Source organism: Lycorma delicatula, chromosome 2 (genome assembly GCF_047948215.1).
Source record: "Lycorma delicatula isolate Av1 chromosome 2, ASM4794821v1, whole genome shotgun sequence".
Taxonomy (NCBI): Eukaryota; Metazoa; Arthropoda; class Insecta; order Hemiptera; family Fulgoridae; genus Lycorma; species Lycorma delicatula.
Window position 1 is genome coordinate 57,511,797 of NC_134456.1, and position 24,380 is coordinate 57,536,176.

At 26.9% G+C, this 24,380-nt stretch overlaps 1 protein-coding gene across 1 annotated transcript in view; it reads left to right on the forward strand.

The window, feature by feature from the left end:
• The first annotated feature begins 464 nt into the window (after positions 1–464).
• The window catches only part of LOC142318821 (uncharacterized), a 114,599-nt gene continuing 90,683 nt past the window's right edge, over positions 465–24,380 (forward strand). The window contains exon 1 of the mRNA XM_075355333.1: positions 465–562. The gene's annotated coding sequence lies outside the window, so the exon portion shown is untranslated. The remainder of the gene's footprint in view (positions 563–24,380) is intronic.

Sequence of the window (24,380 nt, forward strand, 5' to 3'; positions counted from 1 at the left end):
ATGTAGAATGGAAGTCACATAATATGCGACGAATAAATATTGAACATATTACTTAGTAATAAGTTTTTTAACTGTAATTAAAAAAATATATATATATCGTTATATTATTTTCATATTTAGAGTCTTTAATTTTTATAATTTTTTTTTTGATAAATATAATTAAATATTTTTGCATTATAAATTTAGTTCAAAAAGCAACTTTCAACTTTTTTTGTTAAATTGAGCATTGTAATAAATCACTATTAAGAAATTTCTTTAATGTTATTACAAAAAAAGTAATAATTTAACCAACAAAATAACGTGTAAGGGATGATATTTATTATCATCTAATTACAAAAATGTTATCCGTACAACTTAAATTAAGAATGATACTCCCCCACCAAAATGGGTGACGTTAGAGGCTATCATAGTAAGGGATAAATATAATGTGGGTGCATGTTGTTGCGCAGCAGCGTTACTCGTGACGCCCAGAGACGCATAAAACGCTGAGGTTTCTCTCAAATTGTTCATACAGCGACGCGTCCCGACGCCAAGCAACAAGTGACAGTGTGCACCCTTATCGGTGAGTGATTATGAATGTGACGAAATATATGGTCTATCAATTTAATATTTAAGAAAACCATCTTTTTTCCGTATAAATAGTCCCACGACTAAAGTACGTTATTAGAAAAGTTTTATTACAAATTTTAGATACACTGATTTAACAACAGATTGATTTTTTTAACGGTGAAAATATTATTAGTCGTAATAATTTTCAGGATTTACCAAAATATTTAAACATTTTAAATAACTCTAATTGTAACGTTTTTCTTACTATTTCATTTCGCAGATTTAGAAAAAACGGATAAGAAATAACTGTTTATTCATAAAAAGAATTTTAGTGCTTGATAATTGGTATAAATGCAAAATATTATTTTTCTTGGGAATAAAATTATCTTTAGTCAGATACTATACAAGAATGATCAATTTTAAATTTAGTATTTATAACATTTTATACAAAATTTCTCGTTAAATCTTTTACAAAATTTTATTTAATGGTTATTTTATAGTTAAATTTAAACATACATTCTTAAATACAAACAAAAAATTACTTTTTAAAAAATTCTTTTAACAAAATATGCCCTAAAATCTACGTTATTATGAAAGTTGTATAAATAAAATATCTTCTTGAAAATAATGCTCGTATCAGTACATTAAATATTGGTTATTTGTTATTTTAATTATCAAAACGGCCTTTATAACACGTAAAAAAATAATTATCATCTAACCCAGAAACTATTTTTGGATGTCAGCCACTTTTCACTCTTGTATAAATAAATAAGCAAATTTATTATATTTACAATTATTTTCAAGTGTTAATAACTTTTATTTTTCTTTGAAGTAGTGGTAACACAAAACCACATATTTTTAAAAGTAATTGAACTATTACCATAAAATAAAAATGACACTGAAACTTTCAATATATATCACCCAAAACTATCCGATTAGTAAATTGTCATTTCATGAAATACTGATAACAAAAACTCACCATGGGTGAAAAGAACCATCGTGGATGTCAAGTAATAATCTTTTTATTTTTAAAAACATATTGCTCATGTAACTAAATTGAATAGGTAATTTTAAAAGTAAAACAACAAATACCAGAAAATACCGCATACTAACCAGTTTCTTAAATATTTATTTCATTAAAAAAAATCTACTATATTTCTATAAAAAGCTTAAGATCACGAGTTATTTTTAAGATTAGGAGTTTATATATACATGTATATTTAATGCTTAGCAAAATGTTATTTAAACTGTATAAAAATGTATAATCAAAATTTACTTTTAAAAAATTTATTCATTTATAAGTTGTATCTTCAATTTTGTTGAAATCGGATATTTATTTGCCATGGATAAAAATGATTGATGCATACTCAAACATAACTATTAGCTTACGCTCATACTCACAACCGCGTGCGAAAAAAAGCAGATATTTTTTAAAAAATCTTTTGAAATAGTAATAGTTTTATTATCCAAAAATATTATGTTTGATAGAAAAATAATTCAGAAAATAGATGTCATTTAAAAACAATAATTCAAAATATTTAAAAAACCATTATAGGAGTAGAAAAATTATAGAGTTATTTATTTAAGAGCACGTTAAAAATTCACTCGTTAAAAATCGTTAATCGTTATCGTTAATCGAATCGTTAAAAATATGCAATGAATTTTTTTCAGATATGATTATTTATTTATAACCGTGAATAAGTTACGAAATATAAAACTCAAAAAACGAACAATCTTAACTGAATGAAAAATTTAGTGTTACAGTGACAGATAGTCACTTACTTCAAATTATTAACTCTCATTTTTTTTTACAAAATTTTCGCAGGATTATTGTACGCCTGAAATTTGAACTAGTAGTGTGAATATTATAGTTTTTACTATATTTTCAAATTAAAAAAAAATTGTTATAGTTCAACCTGATTAAACAATTTTCTTCTACAATGAATTAAAATGATTATTTATTACATTGTTTAAAGTAAATGGATTTTTAAGTGTATTTTCAAAAGAAAGGCTTATCTTATTATAAATCATATATTAATTCATTGAAGGTGAAATAAGATATATTATTTTATAAGATAATATAATATTTATATTATCTTATAATGATAAATAATATTATATAATACTGTTTAGATACAAAAAAAAATTAACAAATACCTAGAAGTAAATAATACAAATTTGATAAAACAAATATGTTTTTTTTATCGCTTTAAGTATAAATAAATCAAAATCACACTAGTTAGAAGAAAAGTACCCTTACTTAGAATAAAATTTAATTATTATTTCTTTCCAATAAGAATATTTTTTTATAGGAAGCCAAAAAAAAAAAAAAAAGAAATAATTTAGATAGCAAGTCAAAAGTAAAGAAACGACTTTAAAACCGTTCCAGATAGAATATTATAACTTTCAGGATTAGGATCGGTCAACTACTTTAGCTTTTTACAAAAAATAAAATTTCAACCTCTTCTTTGGGGTTGGCTCAGAGGTTGTAACTCAAATATTTAAAATAACAACACCTATTATGTAATAAATAATTTTAAAGGTCTCTTAAGACAAAAAAAAAATGGTATAAAGAAAAAGTTGATACGATGACGTATCCAAATTAGAGGCGGGATAAATTTTGAATTTTGAAAAAATACATTAAGTAACTGTTATCGCAAATAAATAAATTTATAAAAATTTAATTAATTGGATATTATCCAATATTTTTTTCTTTTTTTTAATTATTTGTTAAGCACAACGTTTGCTTATTCACTTACATTTCATTTTAATACATATTCGAAATGTCCTCCTTCTTTTGTTTGACAGTGTGCCAGTCGGTAGTAAAAGGATGATGCTGCTTTAATTAATTATTCCCTATTGATATTTTGTGATGATTCACGAATTATTTTATGTAAATCTTCGATATCTTGGCGCTTAAGTGGCCCCAATACTTTTTAAGTGGCCCCATAAAAAACAATCGAACTGTGACAAATCGGATTATCTTGCTGGTTATTCTATTTGACCCCTTCGGCCAATCCATCTTCCACGAAAAAATGCATTTAAAATTTCTCGTACCTGAAGACCGAAATGAGGCCGAGCACCATCTTGTTGAAACCAAATGTTTTGGAAAATGGGACCAACGTTTTGAATGTTTGTAATGATATGGTCGAGAATTAAAGCCCCATACTTCACTGCATTTAAATTTTCTTCAATAAATATAAGCTCTATCAATCGTCCAACACCTGCCTCTATATTTACTTTGAATACTGTGCATGTGCCTCACGATACCAGTGTGGGTTAATGTTAGTCCAGTATCGGTAATTATGACGATTTACATTGCCATTAAAAACAACAAAAACCGCGGCCTCATCACTAAAACTATGTTGTTTATTAAGATAGGGTGTGCACAAATATTGTTCATTATTATTTCTCAGAACTTAAGTCTTTGAATGTTTTTGAATGACCTTCATTAAGTTCTTGCATCAGACGAATTTTCGAGGAATTAGGATTCTCAATAAATTCTTACATAATCTCTAACGATTTGTTGCAGATTTAGGCCTCCCTGGTTTTTCCCTATTATTACTGCTCCCGATTTCTTTAAATCGTTTGATGGTTTTTGACAATATATCTTTTGAAATAGGGTTACGATTAATAAATGTTGCATTGAACGATTCATAAATTGCATTATACGACCTAACGATATCACCAAAGCCTCTCATCATTAAAAGTGTGGCCCTCTCCCGTTCATTAAGTAATATTGATAGCATATTACAAGAAAGCAGAGAAAAAATAAATTTAGTAAAAACAATTGCAAAAAAAAGGTAAAAAAGATGTAAATTACAAAATCGGCTTACAATGTTGTAAAGGTAAACAAAATCAATTAGCCAACCGATCGCAATAAATTCTCATAAGAAACTTACAGTGTAGTAAGGAAAAATTCTAACTGAAAATTTACACAATATGAAGTAAGCTTCATTTTTGCAACAATAGTAAGAGACCATCAGTCTCTTACTATTGCTACATCAGCTCTTAATAACCTGATCAGCACGATTAGGTGAAAATATTTTATTTATTTTCTGATTTATTCGGAACAAAAAAAAATTTTTGTGTTATAAATAACAATATTTTAGAATTTATATTAAATTTTAATTAAATTAGATTTAATTTAAAAGTAATTTCTTTTTATTTAATTTTATTATTTGAACTTAAATTTAGCAATATAAAAAAACCAAAATTTATCTTGCCGCCATTAGGGTACAGATATCTTAGCAATATTTTATTTGTACCATTTTTATTTGCTTAAGGAGATCTTTAAAAATGATGTATCATACAAAGGGTGTTACAACCCTTAAAGATATTTGAGTTACAACTTCTGCCCCCCCCCCTCCCCACCCAGGAAGGTGTTGAAATTTTATTTCTCGTTAAAAGGTAAAGTAGTTGGCCGATTCCTCATTCCTGAAAGTTACAGAATTCTGTCTGGAACGGTTTTTAAGTTTTTGTGAGGTTTCCGTACTTTTGACTCACTCTGTATGTAACATTTTAATATTTTTAACATTAAGATAGATTAATATCGTTTTACTAATCTTGAATTTGCGTGAGCTAATGTGTCATTCGTTATTACATTGCGAAGGCATTGAAAGCTTTCATAAGAAAAGCTAAATTATTAACAACTTACGATATAAATGTTAAATTTTCGGATAAAATTTAATTAAAAATCTAATTACAGAATATCAAAACGATTGTTAAAAATTGCATTAAAATATATAATACAGTACTTTTCTTATTACGACAAATAAAATGTTAATTTCAAACTCAAATTCATTCCTCCACTGAAAAGAAAATATGTAACACGATTCTCGAAGAGTTTCGATAAGTAATTCACATAAAATAGAACTGTAAGAAATAAAAAAATCTTATCATTTGTAATATATTAAAACAAGTTACATAATTTATATAACACTAGCGGACCCAACAGACGTTGTCCTGACGCGGCATTATTGTGTAATAAATGCACACACATAAATATAAGTAACTTAATTAAGTTAAAATTAGCAGGAATGTGTTCTAAATTTCATTAAAAAGACTATTAGTATGATATTATCAGTTTGTGATTGTTGTATTATTGTAATAGGTTTATTGATTAATTATGTGTAGTATGGTTAATATTTATTTTCACTAAATATTGAGATGTCCGATGAAAATTGAATTAAAAAATCGAAACGTTAAATTAAAAATTAATCAGCTAAAACATTATAAATTCAATTTTTTAAATATACTTTAAACTATATTATAAGTAACTTATATTTTAATTTTATAAATGTTATAATTTATTTTACAAACTTTTATTTTTACAAATTTTTATTTTCAAAGAGTCGTTCAATACTTCATAAGTTACATAGAATCAAATGAGAACTGACAATTTAAATTTGTAGGTTAAGTTGATTGTTATTGAATGCACGTGAATACATCATTAAAAATCATGTAAAATACTCACTTCAATACTGCACCTTACAAATTTGCACAATGTACAATTTTTAATTAAACTTTAAAATTATTTCAATAAATAATATAATATAACATAATTATAATATAATATATAATATAATTATAATAATATAATATAATATTCTCAATAAGCGCGCAATTCTAGCAGACTCGGCAATGCTTCGCTATTGCTACATCTGAGTATACATACAGATTAAATGAAAACTGAAAGTTTCATAAAACCTTAAAAAACTGAACATTAGCAATTTAACAAAATTTAACCTTTCACTTTATAAAAGTCAGAATGTAAATAAATCCAAATAGCAAAACAAAAGCACTACCTATCGGATTTAATTCACACCACTCTAATCAAAGTATTCGGTGGAAAATAATTTTTTAACGAAAGGTGTTGTGGCTGCAAAATCATTACAATTGATACTGAACATTAAGAAACCTACAAAACATTACGGAACCTTATAAAATTTCACCTTTAACTTTATAAAATTGAGAATGTAAATAAATCCAATTGTCAGAACAGCACTACCTACTGATTTAATTCAAACTATTCTCTAAATACGAATTTTAATGTAAGAACAACACTAAGCTACGACGCAAGTAACTGATATGCGAAAAAGCAACAAAATAAAAAAAAAATTCCTAGAATCCGATCGCAGCACCAACTACCGGGTTTGACTGATAAACCAAAAATTAAAAAAAAAACTTCTAAAACGCAATCGCAGCTCTGCCTACCGGACCCAATTGTGAACCTTAACCATCCCAAGATCAACAACACATAAATAAATTTTTTTTAAATTTTCACTTCAATTCTGTACCTTACAAATTTGCACAATGTATATTTTTTAATTACACTTTAAAACGTTATTTCAATAAATAATAATATAATATTTCTCAATACGCGCACAATTCTAAACGCGATCGCAGTGCTGCCTACTTGTTACGTAATCAGTTGTGATTTTGTTTACATTGGCAACGGCCATACGGGCTCTTTGTGATTGGTCGTTGTGTTTGACAGCGGCCATCTTGCATTGATCTGATTGGTTTTCCTATGTTTACATTGCCATCTGATTTATTAGCCTCTTATTTATTAAAAAACTGTTTCATCGCGATTTTTTGTAACACAATAATAACACAAAATTACGAAATATTTTTCTCAATTTGATCGCAGCACCAACTGTCAGCACAAACTAAAATTAAAATAGAATATTATTGAATATTCGATACTGCGATGGTAGTGCAGTCTTCCGGATCCAATGTAAAACATTCCAAAATCAACAACTACTTATAAATAAAAAATTAATTAAAAAAACATTTTCCAGTGGACCAAATTGTGAATCTAAATCATTCTCGAATCCTCTTGAACTCACACACAAAATTTCATCAAAATCAGTCCAGCCATTTAGGAGGAGTTCACTTTCACACACACGCACACAAGAAATATATATATAAAGATTAGTAATATTAACAAGGAGACTAAATTTTAGTACTGTCGATAAGTAAGTAATATAATTTCATGATCCTATTATCGCAAAGAGTAATAAGTTTAAGTAATGAAAATCTGTGAGAAATATATAGTAATCGGTTAAATTTCAAAAATAAATTTGTAACATATGATAATTTATAATATTTTTATACGAATCGAACTACTTACTATTGCACAGTTACTTAATATTAAATACAGGGAACGTAAGACGTTGATCATAGACAAACCCGATTTAATGAAAAAGCTGCATTGTTTACTACGCTTTAAATACAATTTAAAAACTAATTTAAATATTTTTATGCCTTCAAAGTAACAACAAAAAAATGTATATATAAATTCAGTAATCTTTGTTATTGAAAATTACTAGGTACTTCCATCAATAAATGCAGGCTACCTATATAAATGTAAATAAGGAAATAATATTCTACTATAGGAAGAAATATAAGAAAAGATAAATAAAAAGTTTATTGAAAAATAAACATTTACGTATTTTGCAGATCGCTCTAGAGAGATTTATAAAACATCATAAAATATAAAATACAAAAATAAGTTTTTACAACACAAAACATATTAAGTTAATATTAAATAAAGAAAAATATGGTATTAGTTATGTTATTATAAATGTTAAAAATCTTATAAGGTTTTTTTTCAATATGATAAAATACGTATAATACATTCAATCCATTTGACATTTATTTAGGCGAGGGGAAACAAGAAACATAACTAATTGTATAGGATTAGAAATATCCATATTTTATTTTTATGAAAATTATATTAAAATTTTTTGCTTCCTTGTACGAAGTAAAGTAAGTATTGTGATCGCGAAAAGTTTCGGTTTTCAGATTTAAACGGAAATATTCATAATGAATAGTTTCGGCCTGATGTCTGTACGCATGTACATATGAATGTACATACCTCGCGTAACTAAAAAACGATTTGCTGTAAGATGTTGAAATTTTGGATTTGTAAATGTTGTAACATCTAGTTGTGCACCTCTCCTTTTGATCGCAATCGACTGGACCAAAAGTGTCCAAAAAAACCCAAAATCCAAGTGTTTTGGATCTTTTCTTAACTGCAATAATAAGTTCTCATTGAGAGATTTTCAACGATATATCGTAAGTGGTACTTATTTTCATTGGTTCCAGAGTTATAGCCAAATAAAATTCTAATTAATGAAATATTTGGATCTTACGAGGGATCTTATTTTTTTAACTTATATATATATATATATATATATATATATATATATATATATGATTTATTAATAAATTATTAACCTCCGATTGTAAACAAAATTACAAAAAAATTAATTATTCAATAATAACAATAAAAAAAATATCAGAAGTTATTAACAAAAAAAAATTTTATGTACTTTTGATTTTTTTTAAAAATGTATATGTAAATTAATAGACATACAAGGAAGTCATATAGTGTTCACATCAAATTTTTTTGAATCAATGAATACTTAGCGATTAATTAATTGTAAAAGTTGTATTTTAATTATTTTTAACCATCAACATATTTTACACCAATCGTATTTTAATGAATTCATAATTACTTAGGAAAAACGATAATGGATCTTATTTCTGAAGAAGAATGATTTTATTCAGCTAAAAACTAGTATGATGATACTTGAATAATTAAACGAAATATATTACTGGGTGTTTTTTTGAGTGATAGTACTTTGAATTGAAATAAAACACATAAAACAGTAAGTTTGAAACCAATTTTGTTTTTATCTGAAAGATAACTTTCTGATATTTAATTTTTGAAAATAATTTCCGGTTCCAAGCTAGTCGTGTGGACATATGTCCACCATGACATACGATGAATCGTGTTCGATCAGTCTAACTTTGAATCACTTTTTCAACTAATGAGGGACGTATTTCGTTAATAACAAGAGTTATGTTTGGTTCCAAAGCGTCAATTGTTGCTGGTTTATCAGCATAAACCTGAAACTTCACATATCCCCAAACAAAATAATCCATTGGCGTTAGATCACATGATCTTTAAGGCCAGTTCAATGGACCATTTCGTGAAATGATTTTCATTTCAAATTGTTTTTTCAATAAATCGATTGTTTTGGTTGCAGTATGAGTATGGCACAACCCTGTTGAAACCAAAACTGGACGATTATGTGCACAATAAAATTTACGAAGTGCTTTAAACGTTCGGAGAACAGAACATTGATTTTGGAAATATATTTCCACAATTTGTAAACGTTGTTCCGGCGTCAGTTTTTCCATCATCATTTGCTAATGCTCACAGATCTGAAATGACAAAGCAAAACAAATGACAGCTATCTCTATCAAACGTTCTATCACTCTAAACAAAAACACCCATTATAAAAGAAGTCAACTTGTTTTAAGAGCGTCAACACCTTTTTTGAATCTCGTTCTAATTTCGATAAACTAGTCCTTTTTACAGGATCTTTTGTTAGAAATAACTCTAGCATGAAATGCAAATGTTACTACCAGCTTTATGATTAAATTTGTGAACATATATGCTAAATATATAACTGCTAATTACTACTAATTTTATACGGTATGAGGATGATTTATATAAAAAAATTGTTCATTCGTTTAAACCTAAAATATTCACTTAATCGAAAAGATTGTTTATTTTTAGAAGAAAAAATTTTTAGATATTTCTCTTTTTATTTTTTTAATTTTTATTATTAGCAACATAAATAAATACAGCTGTTGTAATTGAGTGTAAATTTTTTTCTTATTGATTTTTTGAATGCTTTTCTTAATCACAGACGTTTACTCTTAAAAATGGCTCCGGTAAAAATCCACACAATTCTATTTTTTCAAACAAAACTAAATGAACCGCTGACCAAGAATGCGTAACAAAAATCAACTTAATGCGAAGTTCTGGTACGCTTCAAAATAATAAAAACTAGTCTTCGGATGATTACTCCTAGAGAAGGTTTCTATGCGGATTTAACCTAACATAGCAAAGTGTGAACCAATAAAATTTCCTTACATATATTATTATAAAATAAATAATGATATATTATTTATTTATAAATCATGTTTATTATTACTCTTATCTCACATACCTTATTTAATTTAAACTAAAAAAATCTGACAAAAAATTTGTAATATTTTCCTGTTATTGGTTTTTTATTCTTATACAGTAGAAAAATAAATGATACATGAAAAAATTTAACTACGATTTATTTTTTGGAGAAGGGTAATTTATGATGAAGTTTTATTGCAAAATAATTATCAACAAACCAAAAAAACTAAAAAATTTAAAAGTCGGTATTTTTTTATTTTGTTCTGCCCCCTGCCTCTAATTGCAAGAATCTATTTGATATTTCTGCGTTTACTATGTTAAATGGAAGAAAATTTAAATAATTTCACTAAAAAATATACAATAAATTAAAAATCTTTCTTTTTCCATGAAATCTTTCTTTTTCTGTCTAGCATCCGGTAATTACCTTTCAGATAATACTTCAGAGGATGTATGAGGATGATATGTATAAGTGTAAATGAAGTATAGTCTTGTACAGTCTCAGTTCGACAATTCCTGAGATGTGTGGTTAATTGAAACTCAACTACCAAAGAACACCGGTATCCACGATCTAGTATTCAAATCCATGTAAGAATATCTGACTTTACTAGGACATGAACGCCTGAACTCTTGACTTCCAAATCAGCTGATTTTAGAAGACGCGTTCACCATTAGACTAACCCGGTGGGTTAATAAATAAAAATCTTCCTATGATTTTATTTTTTCGGGTGAATTATGATGTTATTTTATTACTAAAAGTTTGTTATTTAAACATTTAATACTAATATAAGTTTAAGAAATTCAAAAAAATTTTGAAGAATTCAAAATTTTTGAACTTTTTATCGGATTCCCCAGCACCAGTATTCCCCACAAAGTATTTTTTTAGGTCGCTTGCATTACTGTTACGCCAAGGAAAACATTAAACAAAATTTGTTTTAAAAAATATGTAATATATAAGAAGATAGCTTTTTTCGATTTTTGGAGAAGGGTAATTTTGGGAAATTTTATTTTTTTTAAATGGTAAGATAAGCAGCATTCACGCACGTACTGTGCTTAATAAAAAGTATTTGAAAAAGTCTGAGAAAATTGAACACTAAACCCCCCTCTATCATTGAGATATCAACTTCAAAATTTCACCCACAAATTCCCTCATATACACGAATTTCTGTACAAAATTTCATCAAAATCGGTTTATCCAGTCAAAAGCAATTAATTTTCAAACACTCCGACGCTCGTATGATATTACCCCCATATATTTTTGTTTTTTTTGTTTTTTGGGGTCCCTAGGACATGAAATTCAAGAAATGACAAAACAACCTTTACCTCATTTATTTACTGTTTACCATACATTCCTTCTTGCAGCACAGATTTAGAGTTATGATGCTAGGAAAGTAAAAAAGTAACGAAACTTCAAATAACAATGATTTTAGTAACAATAACTTGTTATTTATTGAAAGCCTCTCTACTCATAAAAATTAGTTGTAGTGAATTACAGAAAGACTGTTAACTGAATAAGGAAAAGATAATTTCAAAGTTGTGGAGATGTTAACTATTTACAGTTCTTTAATTTGCTTTCACTTTGATATGTTGAAATTTTTGTTGGTATTTTTGCTAACTTCCCACGAAAAATTTCTCTCTCCTTTTCGCTGTTTCTGTAATTCATCTTACCTTCTTTTTTTATTATGTTTTTCTATCTCTTAGTATTACTTGAAATCTTATTTTCTTTTTGAAAAGAAGATTTTGGAAATACAAATCAGCGTTCTGCTAAAAAAAAAACTTGTAAACCTGAAACAATTTTTTTTTACAATTGATGTTTTGCAAGATATATTTGAAATAACTAATATTACACCAATATAGTTCATAAGTAATATTAGTTTAGTAATCGGAACCGAATAGATGAGCTGAACATGAGATTAAATACCATCTAAATTTACTAACTAATTTTCATGACTTTAATTAAGTATTGTAAATTCCTAAAAAGAGCATTACTATGTTCAGATAATATCAGAAATTTCCAAACTGTTACATCGATACTTGAAATCAATTAATAAAGCCACTTTCGTTCGATGCCTAATAAAATACAGGTCTGTAAATGAAATAAAACGTTTTAATTAAAAACTTCAAACGTAGATGTTTCTTATTGATGTTAGGTCATTCCTTTTCAATTAAAGCAAAGTAAATATCTTTTGGAGAATGTTTTATTTTTTTTAAAATAACTGAAGAGTAAAAAAAAATATTATTCTAATTTTATATAATTCTGGATTGCACAATTTTTATAAAGAATTATCCCAACGGCTTCATTATTTTCGTGCAAGCTATAATGATATCATGGAATATTGCATTTTATAACATTTGTGATTTGTGACTCAGTAGTATTTTGTGAATCGGTAAATGATGTAAATACCACTACCACTTTTTTTTTTAATTACGAAGTGTAAAAACAAAAAATGCCAAAGTAGTACAGAAATTTAATTTTCTAATTTAAACGTAATTTTGTATTTTGGAATGGAAAAATTTATAAGACGTATTCCTCAGCGTGTCTTTATCTGTTAGGAGTCACTACTAATTAATCAATCTAATTGTTAATTTATTATCTATTAGCAAACGAATCTGTCAATACCTAAATCTTGAATAATCTTAGTCCCGAAAATAAATGTAAAAATCTCAAAGACGAATTTTTTTTTCTAAAAACAAGACCTAGAATTTCGATTACCTTGCAAAAATTATAAAAACAGCTCAATTGAAAAATACGGTTGTAATTCGGCAAAAATTATTAGATCTCATATCTTTTTTGCGAACTACTTTTAATTACGGCCCGAGTATGCGTTTTACTGGAATATTTGTAATTTTTAATAACGAAAAATTTATCTTGTGACTTAATTATACTTTATTTTCTCTTCTCATTACAGTAAAAAAAAATCTGATGTAGACACCACATGACTTCCTTGTACACCTATTAAATTACATATACACATTTTTAAAAGTACATAAAATTTTATTCACTAATAACTTCTGATTTTTTGTTTTTATTGTTATTATTGAATTATAATTTATTGTAAAAAATTGTTTACAATCAGAAGTTAATTTATTAATAAATCAATACATTTTAAATTAAAAAAAAAAGGTTAAAAAAAAAGGAAATGAAGTCGGATTCGAAGATGTATCTTCCCCTTGTAAGCTACAAATATTTCATTAATTCAACATTTATTTGGCTATAACTCTGGAACCAATCAAAATAAGTACCACTTATGATATATCGTTGAAAAGCTCTCAATAACGGCTTATTACTGCAGTTAAGAAAAAGTCGAAATTCTAAATTTTTTTGGACACTTTTGGTCCAGTCTCATTGCAATCAAAAGGGGAGATGCACAATTAGATGTTACAATAGTTCTAAATCCAAAATTTCAACATTCTACGGCTAATCGTTTTTGATACATACTTACGTATGTACAGACATCACGCTGAAACTAGCAAAATGGATATTTCCGTTGAAATTTGAAAACCGAAATTTTTCGCGATTGCAATATTTTCTTGTACTTTGTACAAGGAAGTAAAAATAACATGTAAGGATGAAACAATATATGACGTCTAACCCCGAAAATTGTTAACTGTCTACAAACACTGACCCCCAGATATAAAATATGAGAGTAAATATCAAACTTGGAAAAGGAATGTTGTAGCTCACTAGTTACCAATTTCTGTATTGTTTCTTAGCCAATGTTTTTTGTATGAAAATTGGCTTCTGCCAGATACTTGGCCACTGTGCAAATTGGCTTCCAAAAATGCGGATTTTATTTTTCGGGTATTTTCTAATTCTCCGGTTAACTAAAATTATTCCTAGCCCAACAAAAATAAATGGGGTAAATGGAAAATCGAATATTTAAAAATGTTTCCTTGTATTTTTTAAAAAAGAAACGATATTTTATCAGATGTTATGCTTAAATTTAAAAAAATATATATTCCTTAACTTTGGTTTTCAATTTGGCATATATCAGTTAATCATAAATATGTATTATCATACATATTCGACATATTTATGGCATATCATACTATATTCTCCGTGATTTATGATCATTTCAATATGATAATTTTGCTGATTTTGCAAAAAAGAACTGGGCTAGTTTAAATATTCTCCGGCCGTTTATTTTAATTTAGAATTCAAGATAGATAAAAATGAAAAAAATCTTGCAGACATTTATTTTCAGTATAGATTTATTAGTTAAAATTAAATAATCATTAATAACTTTAATGAATATCACGCGATTCATATTTCATTATGATATCCACTTTCTAGTCAATTTTAAAAATAAGTAATTTAAAATCTAATAACTTTAAATTAATAACTATTACAATAATTCTATTTCCAAACTTTCTAATAAGAAGCAGTCCGGAAAAGTTTATTTTTGGACACTTAAAATTCTTTTACTTACTTATGAATTAAAGTTCTGTCAAGAAACACATCATACTTTTTTCAAAGTTTATTATTCCAAAAATAAACGTAGTTTTTACATACTTTTCTGGAGTTCTACTTCAAAATTAAGCATCAAACTTTGATTTTGTTTTCTTATTTATATTTGTATTGATTTCAGTTTTCTTTTCATATATTTAAGTTCAGTTGGCAATCTTTTTTGAACCAAGTTTCCTGTTTACTTAAAATGAAAAAAAAATCGAAGAATGTATTATTTATAAAATCTAAACTAATCAGTCGTATATTGTTAAATGTATTTTAATTATTTTTTTGACAAACCTAACTGAAAATAGGTCAATCTTGGGATGATAGAAATTACATTTACTTCTTATTTGAATAGGGCAGCTACAAAATCTAGTTCAATTTCCTTCACTATTCAGTCTGGATGTACCTGGATTAACTTTACGTGGAAGTAATATACAAATATATCATGAAATTTTTAAAAACACGAGAGCTGAACGGCTGACTTATACCCATGGCTATCTAGTTTATTTTTGTAATATTCTTAAAAAGTGAATACGTAGCAGATTGTAAGTGGTAGATTTTATGAAAGTAATACATTACATATGTCAATTTCTTAATACAAAACAAATAATATGTTTATAGTGTTGAAACGTTTGGTAATATATTTAAGCGATTTAGAATCCTAATTTAATTAATTTGATTAATGGTCAACAGTATTTTTCAGTCGTGTTTTAAGAGCAACATCCTACTAAGAAGCAACAATGTAACTATTCTACATCTGACAAGGTAATAATTTTTTTTTTAACATCTTTACCACATGAAAGAAGATCCTATTAGGATTTATATATAATCTCATTTAGTTTCGTAATATTTTAAAAAATTAGTTATCACTCACCAAAAGAATGGTAAATATATATTTTATTAACCTATTCTCTTAGCTCACGATGTTTTTTATATGATGTAAAGATATTAAAAAATTGGTGTCTATTTTCTTCATTCAAAAACAAACTAAATCGTAGGAAAAAAAATAGTTAAGTATTGTATGACTTTCCCATTTATTAATAATGAAAATTAAATGAGTTAGAGCCAAAAAAATAAAAAAACAGAATAAATATTTTTTGAAGCTTGAAAATAAATTATAAGAAAACGTTTTCTAAAAACATTCATACATAGGTTAACATTAACAAATGTGCATAAGTAAAATTTTCTCTAAATCTAACACCCCCTTCAATAAGAAATAAACAATTTCCAAAAAAAGTCTCTAAAACTATGATTTAAAAAAAATTGTAAACATTTCTTGATAGCTCTACGTACAAGCATAAACTTTCAAAAAATGTTTGAAAAATATTTAAACCGAAGGAAGATAGAGAGAAAAAGACAAAAACATTTACTGGAACTTTAAGAGGATGGGGGTTGATTTTTTGAAAAAAATAATTTTTGGTTAATTATATATGCAACGTAGGTTAAAGTTTTGCTTTAATAAAGTTTTTTTCTAAAATGCCTCAGAAGAAAATCTAAATTGGTTTCTTCGCATCCCCTTAACGAATTTAAAAAAAAATAATATGATCAATAACCCTTATTTAAAAATATTGATCCTAATTTGAAGAAAATCGATTTTTTAACTCTGAGATAAAAGCCAAAAGCAGTGCGACACCACATATATACATACATATGTTTTTTTTTTTTTTTTTTTTTTTTTTTTGGTCTAGATGAACTGTTGGACCCTAAAATATAAAGGTTTTGGAAAAAACTCGTTTTTAACATAATCAATATACTGTCCCCTTTAACACTGTAGCTATATTCGCCGGGAAAGTAAAACTGTAATAAAAGAATCCTGTTATCAACTGAAAATCTTTTTATTTTGACAAATCGGAAAAAACTTCAGTAGGAATCTTACGCAAATTCTTTCATAGGTATATATAAAATTTATAATTTTTGAAAGATACTTTTTTATGCGTCAGTATTTTATCCAGATCACGAATCCGAAAAAAATATCTACATTGGCTGAAATTGTCTGCAATAATTAAAATTATTTTATTGATTTTTATTAGTTGCATATGAAAAAAATATGATTTTAATTCCGATTATGTTAATTTCAATTCACTTAACACATAATTGTTAAATTAAACATATAGAAAATGGAAGCTATCGTTTTTTCATTCGTATGTCCATAAATAATTATTATTAAACTATACCATTGTAAATAAAATCAAATAAATTTGATAATTTATTAAACAAAGTTATATTCGTCTATAATTAATTTGTTGCATTTTTTGTTAATTATATCTGAAAAAGGACGTAGATAATTTAATATTCAAGAATAATACAGATTTATTACATATATATATATATAATCAAGAATCAAGTATATATATATATATATATATATATATATATATATAATCTTTTATTTTTATTTTTTTAATTATAAAACGTATTTAAATTATTTTTACAACTTCACATTAATTAATAAAATTTCAATTTTTAACTCATTAGATTTCATTTCCTTGTTTTGTGTCTCTTAAGAAATGTTTTATTCATCTAATGCTTTAAGGAGAATAAATCTACCCGTGCCAGTGAGATGTTATATCGTCACGTTCAAATTATTTTCTTTACTTGAATCTCTCAATAACGTATTCTCTCATTTTTGTTTTGGCGGAAATTGTGTTTGTCGGTAAAAATACATTATTCTTTACTTACAAAAGTTGTTAGGATTGAATTTAAAAGTTTTTTTTTGGAAAAATATCTTTAATTATTATTTATAAATATAAATTGTGCTCTTATAAATATAAATGTTCACTTTATACTACAATTTTACTTCTCTGTGTTTTTTTTTGTTCTATTCTTGAATTTTGTCACTTATCTTAATTTATATTTTGTTAATATTTTTCTAGTCTTAATAACTTTTTTTAAACCTGTAAACTGATCTGGCCGTAGATTTATTACTTTTTTTTTTCTTACCATCCAAATATTGAAAAAATTTATTTTACTTCCTTTGGAGTATCAAAACCACTCCTTAGCATATTTGTCGTGATATACGTAAAAGAAGACTATATTTCTAATAAAAATATCTATTTTTATCTATTACTTTTTTTATTATTTCTAATGTTTACGACGCTGTCTGTTCAACTAGTAAACAATAAGCAACACCCCCCCCCCCGGGCCAAATGAGATCAGAATGATATGTGTGACTCGCAAATGAGGTGTACCCTTGTACAGGCTCAGGCCTTCTGTTACTGAGTGTGTGGTTAATTGAATCCCAACCTCTAAATCCATTGTCGGCATCCATTGTCTATTATTAAAATCCGTATAAACGTTAACTAATTTTAACTAGGATTTGAACCTCAGAACCTTCGTCTTCGAAAATCAGCTGTTAAACAAGTGATTTGTGACGAGTTTACTACTAGACCACACCGTTAAACAATAAATATATTTATTTATTATTACAATGATAACAACCGAATAATAACAGTTCCTCTTGCTAAATCAGCGATCAGTTAGGAATGTGAATTTTTATCCTGGAAACCACTTCAATGTTCATCCCCCATCATTCGATCATTTGTTGAAGCAATAGTACGTAACAAAGTTGATAATTCTACTACCGAGGATAAATTTCAGAAGTTGATTTTGAAAACTGAGTTTCTAATGCAATAGATCGGAAATCTCACAGGTTCTATTGACAAAAGTGATCACTAAGCTCTGCCGATAGCAAAGAATTTGAGAATGGTGTCATGGGAACATAAATGGCATTGTGAATCGGCAAATAAACCTACAGGCATTGATCCTAACCGAGCTATTAGATTTTGTTTTTATTTCCGAATCGTATTTTACTGACAGCAACAATTTGAATAGTCGAGAAATTTTTTTTTTTTTCATATGTATTAGTCAAGAAACCGAAGGTAGGTGCAGCCAGTCGCGTCGCACATACAGTAACAGTGCCAGTGGCTGTGTTGGTAGAGCCGCAGCGCCTTACAGTGTAAACAACTAACTATTCAGAAGGCAGTAGAGCGCATGGAGGTACTGCGTTTCTGATCAAAAATGGGATAAAGTATATTCAGCTTCTTCCATTTAGGACCAACCATATTCAAGCAACCTCGTTCGAAATATAAGACTGGCTTGGGCCTCTACGTGTCTCTTTTGTAATGCGATAACGGATGACATTTATCTTGAATACTTCAACTCACTAGGTTGCCGCTTTATTGCGGTAGTAACAAGAATGCGAAACGTGTACTCTGGGGTTCTAGACTAACAACTACTCGTGAAAGATTCTTAAAGGAGTGTATTACGAGGTTGCTACTCAATATTATCTCTGGCTTAGAACCAACTTATTGGCCTACGGACGTGACCTGTTTAGCTCCTGATTTATTACATTGAGTTCTTTATTACATTGATAATTGGCTCTTTCTAGACTGACGTGGGGAAAGTAACCTTGAATCTACGTCCGATCACTCTCCCGTGATATTGAATTTTAGCACAATGGTCATAAAGAAGAAGAATTTTCCAAGCTTTCACGAGAGTAGGACTGACTGGGAAACCTACCGGAGCTGGTAGCTTTAACACATTACATTTCACATTGTTGAATTGTCTCTCTAATTAAATAAGATACTCTTATTTATTATATTAATTTTAATATTTATTAAAATATGAGTCAATTATTCTTATAAAATTCTTTCTTACAGCTCATAGAATAGTATTAATGAAAAATTAATGGAAAAATGTACAAATTATAAATATCATTCTTACCAACCTTGATACCATTCGTGCTGAAATTTTAAATAAATGCATCTAATTAACGTATTTAAATACATTTTTTTTAAATATAGAGCATCATAAACATAAAATTATTGAATATATAATTGCTTAAAAAAAAATTTGTTTGCTTACATCTAAAGATCAGGAGTGGTGATTTTGCGTTTTAAGTTTCAGTAACGCAATAGGGCTAAGTAGTGCTAAAAAAATGCAATATAATTCACGTTTATTTTCTCTTGGGTGTATCTTATTTACTAAAGTATAAACTCTTGGGTATTTTCTATCTACTGAAGTATATATTTATAAAATCTCAAGAGGATATAAATGTTACAAGCGATAGAACCAATAAAAAGAGAAACCCTGAATTATCAAACAGTTGTTTATAAAAAATATTGAAAGTAAAACTATAAGGAATATAAATAATAACAATTCAGAAATTTAATCATTTAAAAGTTATTATTGAATTAAATTTATTTTTCTGTTAGGAAAGAATAAAATACAGTTTACTCTCTCTCTATATATATATATATATATATATATATATATATATATATATATATATATTCATTCCCGTTGCGGCTTCGGCCACGCTATATGGTTACTTCCGTTTCTCGTCGCGATCAATTTTTTTTTTCCATATGTTTTAGTCAAGAAACCAGAGGTAAGTGCAGCCAGTTGAGTCACACATACAATAATAGTGCCAGTGACTATGTTAGTAGAGCAGCAGTACCTTACAGCGTTACATCCCTAAAAAATTGAAATTCAAAAATCTTGAAAATGGTTTTCAGATGTTTAATTGAAGAGTATTTGCAAGCCCCAACCTAGTGAATATCTCTTTTGGTATAGTCGGAAATGGAGAAAATTTGCAATCATTGTTTAATTTTTTTTACCTTTCTTCATCCTTTTAAAAATAAAATTTCGAAAAATCTAGAAATTGGTTTTTAGATATTTGTATTAAAATTACACACACTACAAATCATGTTAATATCATCATTTTTTACCGAAAAATTACAAAAATAATAAATTTCATTATTATTCCATTTTAAACTCGGAATTTAACAGAAATCCTTACTTACTGTGCACCACCGTAAGAAGAGTGTGTACACAAATTTTCATTAATTTATCTTCAGTAGTTTTTGCTGGTCGTTTATTACGAATCACTCACGGGATGTTCTTTTATATATACGTGTATGTACATTATGTATATATATGTACAATTTTATTCAGTACTTTAATCAAAATAAGATGGGCTTATTTTTCTGGTAATCATACAACACAAAACAATCTTTGTGTACTTAACACTTAGAATAAATATAATTTAGTTTGTAAATGTATTTATATATATATATATATATATATATACTTTTTTTTAATTACAAGAATTTAATCAAATTAGCCTACGCTCATCTAGTTATTTATTAAGACGAACAAAATTGGAAAGATGTTAAGAGAAAAGGAATTAATCCTAAATGAATTTGAAGAAGAAAAAGGTTACTGAGATAGCGTATTTCCTCTCATCAACTTCTGCTGCGAAAATATCTATTTACAAAGAAATTTCGTACAAAATAAAAGACAAAATACGTTTTATTATTTATATTAAAATGACTGAAATTTCTAGACAATTAAAAAATAATTGTAATTTGTTAAAATGTTGTAGTTAGATTGACTTTATTTTTAAGACACGGTCCAAAAAACAAAAATTAAAAAAAGATGTTTGACTAGTTTTTTCAACTATAAAAAAAAATGCAGCTGACAAAAATAAAAATTATCAGATTTATATTAAAAATGAATTTTCTACAGTAGGTTTAAAAGCTTTTTTATGTAAAACTAGTAGTCATAACGCTGTGAATACAATAACTATGTAATAAAGAGTGACAACAATACAAAGCGCGCGCGCGCAGGAGTGTATATATGATTTTTTAGCTGTTGTTTAGTGAAAAACTATTCTTTCTTTTTTCCTAAAATAGTTTACTTCACAAAATTATGTATTAATTATCATATCATAACAAGTTACCCCTACATTTTTTTCCATTTGGTATAATTTCCATTAAGGTTGTGAATAAAATTATATAACTTTTGTATCGTGTAAGAAATGCCAACTACGATCAAATACACAACTGGAACAGTTTGAATAAAAGTCACAACTACTCTGGAGGTTGAGACAATTATTTTTTGCTGAATTTAATAACATACTTCAAGTTAAGATAATATTAATGTTTAATAAAAATTTAAGAATTAACTATAACTGAAATCGGTCTACGTTGTTTAATTAATATTAGCTGATTCCTCATTTCTATTTTAAGCATTTTAAAAAACAATAAAAGAAAAACTGTTAATTTAATAAAATAATTAACAGATCACGTATAAAATTTACTTAAACCTCTTAATCTTTGGAAAGATTATAATCATTTTTTTAACAAAGTTTTTGTTTTATTATGGGTTTAAAAATTAATCCAACTGTCGTGAAGAAATTTTAAAGATTTTTAATTATCTACGACCTAAGAGGAATTTTGCAAAATTTTAATATCGTTGAATGAGAAATTCCAAACAAAGATTCTGTGATTATGACTAAATAGGCAAGCGAATGCTTTTATATTACATAAGCAATTAAGGCACTAACAAAAAATTCAGTTGCACTAAATAATTAAAATGTTTATTCTTCAACAACAAAAAAATTATTTATATATATATTAATATATAATTTAATATATATATATTAAAATGAATTATTATATATATATACATTCATTAAAGCATTTTCTTCTTTAAACACGAATAAATGGCCACAACTCTGATAAACATTAGAAAAAAAAATTTACTCGTACTTTAATTTATTACTATCCTTTATCTGTTTAAATTAATAATGTTAATTCCACAGGAATACATTAATGTAACATGACATCTTAATAAGTATGTTACGTTCAAATTTTAATAAAAAATATATCTGTATATATAAACATATAAAAAGGTTAAATTAATCATACCAAACTAATTTAACAAAGTACATTTCAGTGTAGAAGTGACCTTGGTAGATAAGAATTAAAACGTGACATAACAACAGTTAGAAGTATAATTTTCGTTCCCGTATTGGACTTATGATCGTTTTATCTCGATATTCTCATAAACTCTATTAGTAAGTTAGATTATGAACTTATAAGTAACAAAACTTTAATTTGAAATAGCCATGGGATTACGTACAGTATAATTAAAGATAAGGAAGCTAAATAAAATCAGAGATTAAATTTTCTTAGCATGGCACCGTTGGTATTTTATATAAACTATAAAAATAATAAGGATTCACCTTAACAATAGTGAATGTTAAATTAATTTATTTGTTCATCTTCAGGAAAAATCGATTAATTATCAAATTTACAGTTGTGCATTTAAATAGTAGTGTAGAAACTAAAATGAAATAAAATAAATGATTCAAATTTGTATATTCATAAAATCAAGAGTTCTACTTTAAATAAATGATAAAACAAATAAAAATTAATACAAATGTAGAAATAAAAAACAATGTACAAGGGGCATTCAATATTTAAAAATATTTCTCTGGAGCAAAATCTGTTTATTTAATCAATGTGACATTTTTTTCACTTTTTCAATATAATACCAGCAAAATTAATACATCTGTCTCATCCCATCAGCTTACTTATGCCTGTTGCAAAGAAATGTTTGATATCGAAGCCAATTCAGAGCATTTTTTTTTTTTTTGACGTCGTCATTGCCTTTAAACCTCTTACCATGCAGCGCTTTCTAGAGTAGACCAATAAGTGGAAATCCGATGGAACAAAGTGAGAACTTTATAGGTGGTGTGGTAGTAATTTCTAATTCAATTTTTCGATGGTTTTTCGACTTACCTAAACCGTGTGAGGCTGGACATTATCGTGAAGCAGAATGATTCCTTTACGCTGAGATCGAGGGCGTTTTTCAACACTGCTGGCTTCACATAAGCATTAAGCTGGTTGTTAATAAGTATGTTACAGTAGTATGTGCTGTTTTATTGTATGCTAATGTTTTAGAAAATCAACATGAACCGGATCGGGTCTTTTGCATCCTAAAGATTATCTTAATTATTTTGCTGCCGGAATTCTTTCTTATGGATTTATTCTGAAATATAATAATGTAGCAAAATGAATAATCGACTCAAAAACATTTGTACATAAGAATAGTGATTCACTGACACTAGTTAATAGCTGTCCATATATAGCCCATCTTCACATTATAGACTATTCATTTTCTTCCATAGCAGAAGGTACAACTGGCTGACATTCTGGGTCGACGTCTTTCTTACACGTGCACCGTTGTTTGAATTTTCGTTATTTACAAACAACAAACCTTCCATGAAAATGGATTTTTTTATAGAAATTTTTGTTATCACAATGCACTGTCATCGAAAAAACACGCGTGCAAAATTTTAGCCTTCTATTTCACCTAGGTTAAATATTGCTGTCAAAATTCTGACCATCCCGTCATGAGACAAAGGGCATAGAGTAAATTAAATAAAAGTTTATAATAAAAAAAGAAGAATTTAGAAGTTCAAAAAGTTCTCAAAAAATAAAAATACCTGAAGAAATTGTCAAGAAAAAACCTTGTTCAGAAAACTGGTACAAGATCTCAAGGGTATCCAAGAGAAGGAGAAAAGAGAAACCAACAATGTCT